Source organism: Pipistrellus hanaki (genome assembly GCF_964339955.1).
Source record: "Pipistrellus hanaki genome assembly, chromosome: 2".
Classification (NCBI taxonomy): Eukaryota; Metazoa; Chordata; class Mammalia; order Chiroptera; family Vespertilionidae; genus Pipistrellus; species Pipistrellus hanaki.
Window position 1 is genome coordinate 106,293,957 of NC_140504.1, and position 7,703 is coordinate 106,301,659.

Genomic DNA, 7,703 nt, shown 5'->3' on the forward strand with positions numbered 1-7,703 from the left:
GATGCCTCCCATCTGGAAATGATTAACTCCTACCTCCTATGGCCCAGCACATTCATGACTCACCCCCAGCCCAGCCCTTGCCTGGTGTGATGAAATTTCTGGCACTTCAGAAAAGTTCTGGTCACCCTGGAAAGGACTGGTCCCAGCCTTGCTGTTCAGGACAGCTTTCCTGGCTTGGGGTGGAGGGGAGAGGGGAGACTGAGGGGCCAGGTGTGCTGACCTCAGGGACTGAAACTTCACTAGTGGGCTGGAAAACTAGGCTGAAGGTTCTCAGAGCCTGTTTCCTACTGGAGCAGCCCAGAGTGGGAAGGGATTAGCCTATAGCCACACAGTGAAACCCTAAGGAGCTAAAAGGGGCCACAGGGCAGCAAAAGTAGCCCAGAGACAGGAAGCCTGGTCCCAGCAATCCTCTTGCCCATTCTGAGCCTCAGTTTTCCCATCTGTGAAATGGGAGGTGCTGACACTAATTTAATTTAATTTATTTATTTTTAAATCTTCACATGAGGATATTTTTCCATTGATTTTTAGAAAGAGTGGAAGGGAGGTGGAGAGACAGAAGGGAAGAAAAATTGATGTGAAACATGTCCATTGGTTGCCTCCTGCATGCACCCCAACTGGGACAGGGATCAAGCCTGCAATCGAGGCACGTGCCCTTGACTCTTCAGTCCTCCAATCAACACTCTATCAACTGAGCCAAATTGTCCAGGGCTGACTCTGATTTTAATAAGTTAGGAAATACAATAATAAAACATTCAACACCAGCAAATCTACCTCCACAAGAGAATCTCTTCCAACCACTGTTGTCATATATGTATGTATGCACAAATGAATGTATTTATGTATGCCCACAATCAGATTCTAACGATGTTTATGCTACCTTTTTATTAGGTATACATTGGCCCTTTTCTAAATCAAAACATATGTATGACTACATACAACAATCGCTGATCCTCCATTGATCATTTCCAATTTTCTTTAGTATAATAAATGATTTGAAGAATATTTTTGACCTGGGCAGGATGGCTTGGTTGGTTGGAACATTGTTCTATGCATTAAAAGTTGTGGGTTCAATCCCCAGTCAGGGCAATTGATTAGTTTATTTTTCATATCAATGTTTCCCTTTCTCTCTCCCTTCCTTTCTAAAATTAAAAAAAAAAAAAAAGAAAAACAAAAAACCTATTCTTGAATCTATATTTTTGGGTACTTGTCTACCTCCAAGAAAATGTAAGGGCAAAGGGCATATACACTTTTATCTTATCTTATTTTATTTTATTTTTAATTTTAAATAAATCTTTATTGTTCATATTGTTACAAATGTTCCTCACTTTTTTCCCCCTCCATTGCTCTCCTCCACCAGGTTCCCACCCCACCCTCTGCCCTTTCCACCACCCCTTAGCCTCACCCATAGGTGCACAGTTTATGTTCAGTCTCTTCCCACACACCCCAATCTTTTTTTCCCCAAGAATTGTCAGTTCACTCCCCTTCCATACCTCTGATTCTATTATATTCACCAGTTAATATTGTTCATCAGATTTTTTAATTCCCTTTGTTTTTAGATTCACTTATTGATAGTGACATATTTGTTGTTCATAATTTTTATCTTTATCTTCTTCCTCTTCCTAAAGAACCCCCTTCAGCAATTCATATAATTCTGGTTTGGCGGTGATGAACTCCTTTAGCTTTTTTTTTTATTATTATTATTAGTGAAGCTCTTTATCTGGCCTTCGATTCTGAGTGATAGCTTTGCTGGGTAGAGTATTTTTGGCTATAGGTTCTTGCTATTCATCGCCTTGAATATTTCTTGCCATTCCTGTCTGGCCTGCATGGTTTCTGGTTGAGAAATCAGCTGACAATCGTATGGGTGCTCCATTATAGGTAACTGCCTGCTTTTTTCTTGCTGCTTTTAATATTCTCTCTTTGTCTTTTGCCCTTGGCATTTTAATTATGATGTGTCTTGGTGTGGTCCTCTTTGGATTCCTTTTGTTTGGGGTTCTGTGCACTTCCTGGACTTGTAAGTCTAATTCTTTCATCAGATGGGGGAAGTTTTCTGTCACTATTTTTTCCAATATGTTTTTGGTATTTTGCTCTCTCTCTTCTTCTGGGACCCCCATAATTCTGATGTTGGTTCGCTTGAAGTTGTCCCAGAGTTTTCTTACATTATTTTCAACTTTCTGGATTCTCTTGTCTTCTTGCTTCTACAGAGGAGTGTCTTCTGGCTCTTTATGTTCCAAATCTTTGACTTGATTCTTTCGATCTTCCATTCTGTTTTTAGGACTCTATAATATTTTTTATTTCAGACAATGTATTTTTCTAGTTGATCCCTTATCATATCCTCATAGGCTCATTTATTTTATCAGCCTTTTCTAGGAAATTCTTAAAAAACCTTATAACCGTGGTTTTGAACTCTATATCCAGTCACTTTTTGTTCTCCATTTCTTTTGTTTGTGATCTGTTTCCTTGTGTCAGCATTTCGCAGCTTTCCTGAGTTGGTAGGGTGGCTTTGTGTGCTATATGGTTCAGTGGGTCAGCCTCCCAGTTACCTGAGGTGGACACTCTTGGTGCACCCCTTTGTGGACTGTGTGTATAGCCTTGTTGTAGTTAAGTCTTGATTATTGTTGGTATCACTGGGAGTAACTGACCTCCAGGCCTATTGGTTGTGAGGATCAGCTGTGTCTATGCCAGGAGACTGCCTTATTTGACTAGACTTGGAAAATTGCAAAAGCCTCTGTGCTCAGCTTGGATGGGGGTGGAGTTTCAGGGTGGAGCCTACAGCCTTGGCTTCCTGTCAGCCCCGCCCTATGAGGTTCCTGAGTCTCAATGTTCCTCAGTGCCCTTTGGTATTTGCTGCTTTGGTACTCACTGCAAGCACCTCTGAGAGAAAGGTGCCCTTGAGTTTCACCCACTACCAGACAGTCTAGTCTCTCCCACAATGAGCCCAGAACTGGGCTTCAGTGAAGTTGGAAGTGGGGTTGGAAGTGGGGTTCAGTGGAGTCTGGAGCTTTTGTCTCCTTCCTGCTAGGGCAATCCAGTGGCACAGACAACAGTCCATCCTCTGCGCACAACATGAGCGCCCCCGGGACTCTACCTTTCGCCTCTCCCCTGAGTTTCTGCCTTATAGCTCAGACTGTAAGCCTGGGTCCCCAGGGTCTGGTCTAGAACTAGGGTTCAGTGCAGTCGGAACTGGGGCTCAGCACAGTCTGAAGCTTTTGTCTCCTTCCTGCCAGGGCAATCTAGCAGCACAGTCAACAGTCAGTCCTCTGCGCTCAATGTGCGCGACTCCAGGGCTCTGCCTTTCACCACTCCCCTGAGTTTCTGCCTTACCCAGGCTCATACAGAATCCCTCTGTATGAGCCTGGGTCCCCAGGATCTCTCCCAGAACTGGGGTTCAGTGCAGTCAGAACTGGGGTTCAGCACATTCCGGAGCTTTTATCTCCTTCCCACTAGGGAACACCAGCAGGCACTCAGCTGCCCCCTCCTCTCCAACTCTGACCTCTCCCCATGTGTGTGCACCATGTCTCCGTACCTTAGGCTTTTACAGCTCTTCTGATTTTCCTTCTGGTTTTCTCTTTCCTTCTAGTTGTAGAATTTCCAGTCAGTCAACTTTCCTGTAGTTCTGGATAATGTCCATTTTGTATTTTAGTTGTATTTTTTTGAAATTATTGTGTGAGGCTGCAATTAGGCTTTTACCTATGCCGCCATCTTGGTTTCTATTGCATCAGCTTATACACTTTTAAATGCTTTTTAGCAAGGCCCCAAGAAGTTGTACAAATCAAGCATGGATGATGCCCTAGCTGGGTTATAGCATCATCCCCATACGCCAAGGTTGCAGGTTCAATCCTTGGTCAGGGCACATACAAGAATCAACCAATCTATATAAACTGAGTGGCCAGATTATTCTGATCTCTGAACACATAATAATCTGGCCACTCAGTGTGTGTGTGTGTGTGTGTGTGTGTGTGTGTGTGTGTGTACACACTGATATATATATATTTATAGGCCTGGTGCATGAATTTATGCATGGGTGAGGTCTGGCCAGCCTGGCCAGGGGGAAGGGACATGAGCAGTTGGCCAGCCTGCCTGCTAGTCGAACTCTTGGTCAAGGGGACAATTTGCATATTAGCCTGGATATCACCAGAGGGGTCCCAGACTGTGAAAGGGTGCAAGCCGGGTTGAGGAACACCCACCACCCTCCAGTGCACGAATTTCATGCATAAATAAGTGGAACAACAAATCTCTTCCTCCCTCCCCCCCACCCTCCTTTCTTTCTCTCTAAAATCAATACTTTTTTTTTTTTTTAAGCATGGGGAGGGCATCTTTTATACATATTGGCCACACAACCAGGTACACCAGGTATCATCAGCCTTTCTAGTTGAGGTCAACCTGTTAAGTGAAGATGGTGTCCATTATTTGAAGTTGAATGTCTGGTTTAAATGTTGATTAGCCATATGTGTTTCTCCTGAGGACTCAGTGTACACGATCTTCATTCATTTTTACTAGTGAGGTATTTATCTTTCTTTAATAAGTTTAAGAAATTCTTTGTATAGTAGAAGTGTTGGCTAAATAAATGCTGCAGATGCTTCTGTTTTAACTTTTGTATTTATTTACATATAGAACTTACAAAATTTGAAAAATTTACTAGTATTTTTGTGCTTAGATTCTTCTCCATTCTAAGATAGACTTAGTAAGCTACATATATATTTTTCCAGCTCCCTTTTTATTCATTCACTCATCCATCCTTCATTTATTGTTGCCCTTGAATCCAATCCCAAGGCCTCTGGCTATACCATCCCACATAGCTGGTGGCCCGTCCTGTATACAGCAGTCTTTTACAGTCATTTCTGGAAGCTTCCCCTTCTAGGAAAATGAGGGGAGGGAGGGAAGAAGGGGACACATATCTGTTTAAATAACAAACTTTGGCCTCTGAGACTCCAAATAGCCTCCAGGTATCAGACAAGCTTCTACACAACCAGTCCTTAAGCATTGAGGATTTTAGGATAATACTGATTCCGGTGGCATGAGAATGCATCGCTCAGATCTCCTCCGAGTAGCGTGAGTGATTGTCCTCCCTTCTAGATCTGCCACCTTAAGCTCAGTCTCCCCCACAACCCCCTACTCCTCGCCAAGAACAGAGCACGTGGTTACTGTTGCCAAAAGAAGTATCCAAACTTGCAGAGAATTCTTATGAGTTTATTTGCACTAAACTGACAACATACACTGGGAAGCCAGACCTCAAACACTCCTGAGAATAACAGCTTTGCGGCTTCTTTTATGTGTTTGGAATTAAGGAGGAACCTAAGGAAGGTTACATGAGAGTGGGAGAAAGCAGCAGAAAGAGCCCAGGTCTTCTGCGCAACTGAAGCCAGAGTCGGAACTCAGCTCTGGGTGGGAGCCCAGAGCCTTCCATTCCTGGACAACTCCATGGGATTTGTCTTCACACTCCTGAGGCGACTCCCTTCTTGAGTACTGGCCCCGCCCTCTAGTCCCCTGACTGTCCTGCTCCTCCCTGTCAGGGCCTCAAGGCTGCTCTTTCCCAGACTGGCCCACCCCAGCTCCCCCTGTGCCCTGGGGCTAGCTCAGCCTGTCACTCCCCAGTGCTGAGCACAGGGCCTAGGGCAGAGAGAAACTTCACCTTCCACATTCCAAACTTAACTTCAGGTAATTGACCCAAGCTGGATTAGTTATTGGGGTGATGGTGTTGAAGTACCAACACACACTGGTTTTAGGGCCCCTCAGTTGTTGAGCCAAACATACAGAGCTGCTTTTCTGTGCTAACCCAACTGGGTATGGGAAACAGTGGGCAGGCAGGCATCAGCAGTGGTCTCCTTCCAGCCCATCTAGCTCTCCCTGGAGTCTGCCTCAGCCTCTTCTTCCTTCGAGCCTCCTCCCCAAAGCCCTGCTACAGGCATCTAGTGGGAAACCCACCCCCTTGGCAGCACACTAGCTGCTGATTTCATCCCCAGAAAGCCCAATGAGGAGTGTCCTTATGCTACATTGCCATTTGTTCAGCCCCAGTCTTCTGACATGCTCAGACTATGGATGCAGGCTGGGCTCCACACTCCTGATCTCCACTCACCTGAGCCCTGTTGGAACATGACCTCAGCCCCCGTCCACCCATCCACCCATCCATGCAGGGGCAATACAGCTACAAGCAGAGACTCTGGAGCCAAGAGGCCTAGATCTGCATACTAACCATACAGCCTGAGGGAAGTCCCTTCTCTGTGTCTCTGTTCCCAGCTATAAAACAACTGCCAACCTCAGCATGCAATTATGAGGCTAAGTGAGTTAATGTATGGAAAGTGCTTAGGGGAGTGACTTGTACAGGGTAGGTGCTCAAGGACAATTAGCTAATACTACTCACTCAGCAACTCTTTCTTGAGCATTCACTCTGTGCCAAGCACTGTGCATTCCACTGGGGGACCAGCAGGAGGACAGAGTCACCCCTGCCCACATGGAGCCCACACTGTAACAGAAGACAGATATAAATTGAAAACAAAAAAGAAAGAACCGCCCTAAAGAAAAGGTGCAGGGGAGGTAGTGTGTTGCAGTGGTTGGCCTATGGAGGCTGGAGCCAGAATACCTGAGTTCTAGCTGAGTCTTAACCTGTCTGGGCCTTGTTTCCTCCTCTGTAAATAGGGATAACCGTGCCTATCTCATTGAGTTTCATGAGGAATCCTATATAATAAAAGGCTAATACTATGTAAATTGTCCCCTCGGGAGTTTGACCAGGAGACCAGGAGTTCTATCACTCACTATGGCGTGTGCTGACCACCTGAGGGTGGTACAGACCATGGTGGGCACCAGCGGTGGTGGTGGGTTACTGAGGCAGTGAGGGAAGGAGGAGGTGGGGAGGCCAGGAGGTAGGGAACCTGATCGGCCCAGATCGATGGCCAGGCCTAGGTACCCTACCGGTGCACAAATTTTGTACACCAGGCCTCTAGTAAATGAATAACAGGTGGGAAGGAATTTTGCAGGGCCTGACACAGTAAGTTCTCAAGGAAAGAAAGTTAGTGCTATAAAAGCTAAGGAGTCCCTTGAAGACAAGATTGTGGGAGGACTTGAGGGTCCCAGTGGGCCACAGGAGAATTTAGTGTTTATTCTGAGAGCTATGAGGAGCTATGGTAGGGTTTTAATGGATGAGCTGGGACTAGAGTCCAGGGAGAGCTGATAGAGTCCCAACAGGGTGGCTGTGTGGGGAAGGAATAGAACTGGAGAGATACTGGGTAGAGAGACTACACTAGGTGTGATGTTGGGAGCCAGGGAGAGGAAGAACCGGGTGACTCTGGTTTCTGGTTCAGTAGGTGTTACTGATGACCTGGGAAGGAGAGCAGGTTTGGCCTTTCAGTATACTTGACTCAAAGAGGCTTAACCAAAAATGGGGAAATATTGAATTCCATAATGAAGTAGAGATGAGAGGTGGATCTAGGTGCTCCAGGAACAAGTTCCTTCTGTCCCTCAGCTCTCCTACCCACTCCTTCATTCTCCACCTAAAGCACTTCTCTGGTTGCCAAAATTCCCAGCAGCTCCAACCCACAACCCTCAAATCCAGGCAGAATGAAGCAGTAACCCACTGAGTTTCAGGTTCTCTCAGATTGGAAGGTTTTAAGTCTGGTGCCCAGGCCTGAACAGCTGCAGCTGGGTTATCTACTCTCCCAAAAGCTCTAGGGGCGCAGGGTGAACCTCTAAATGGAAATGGGGTTGGAATC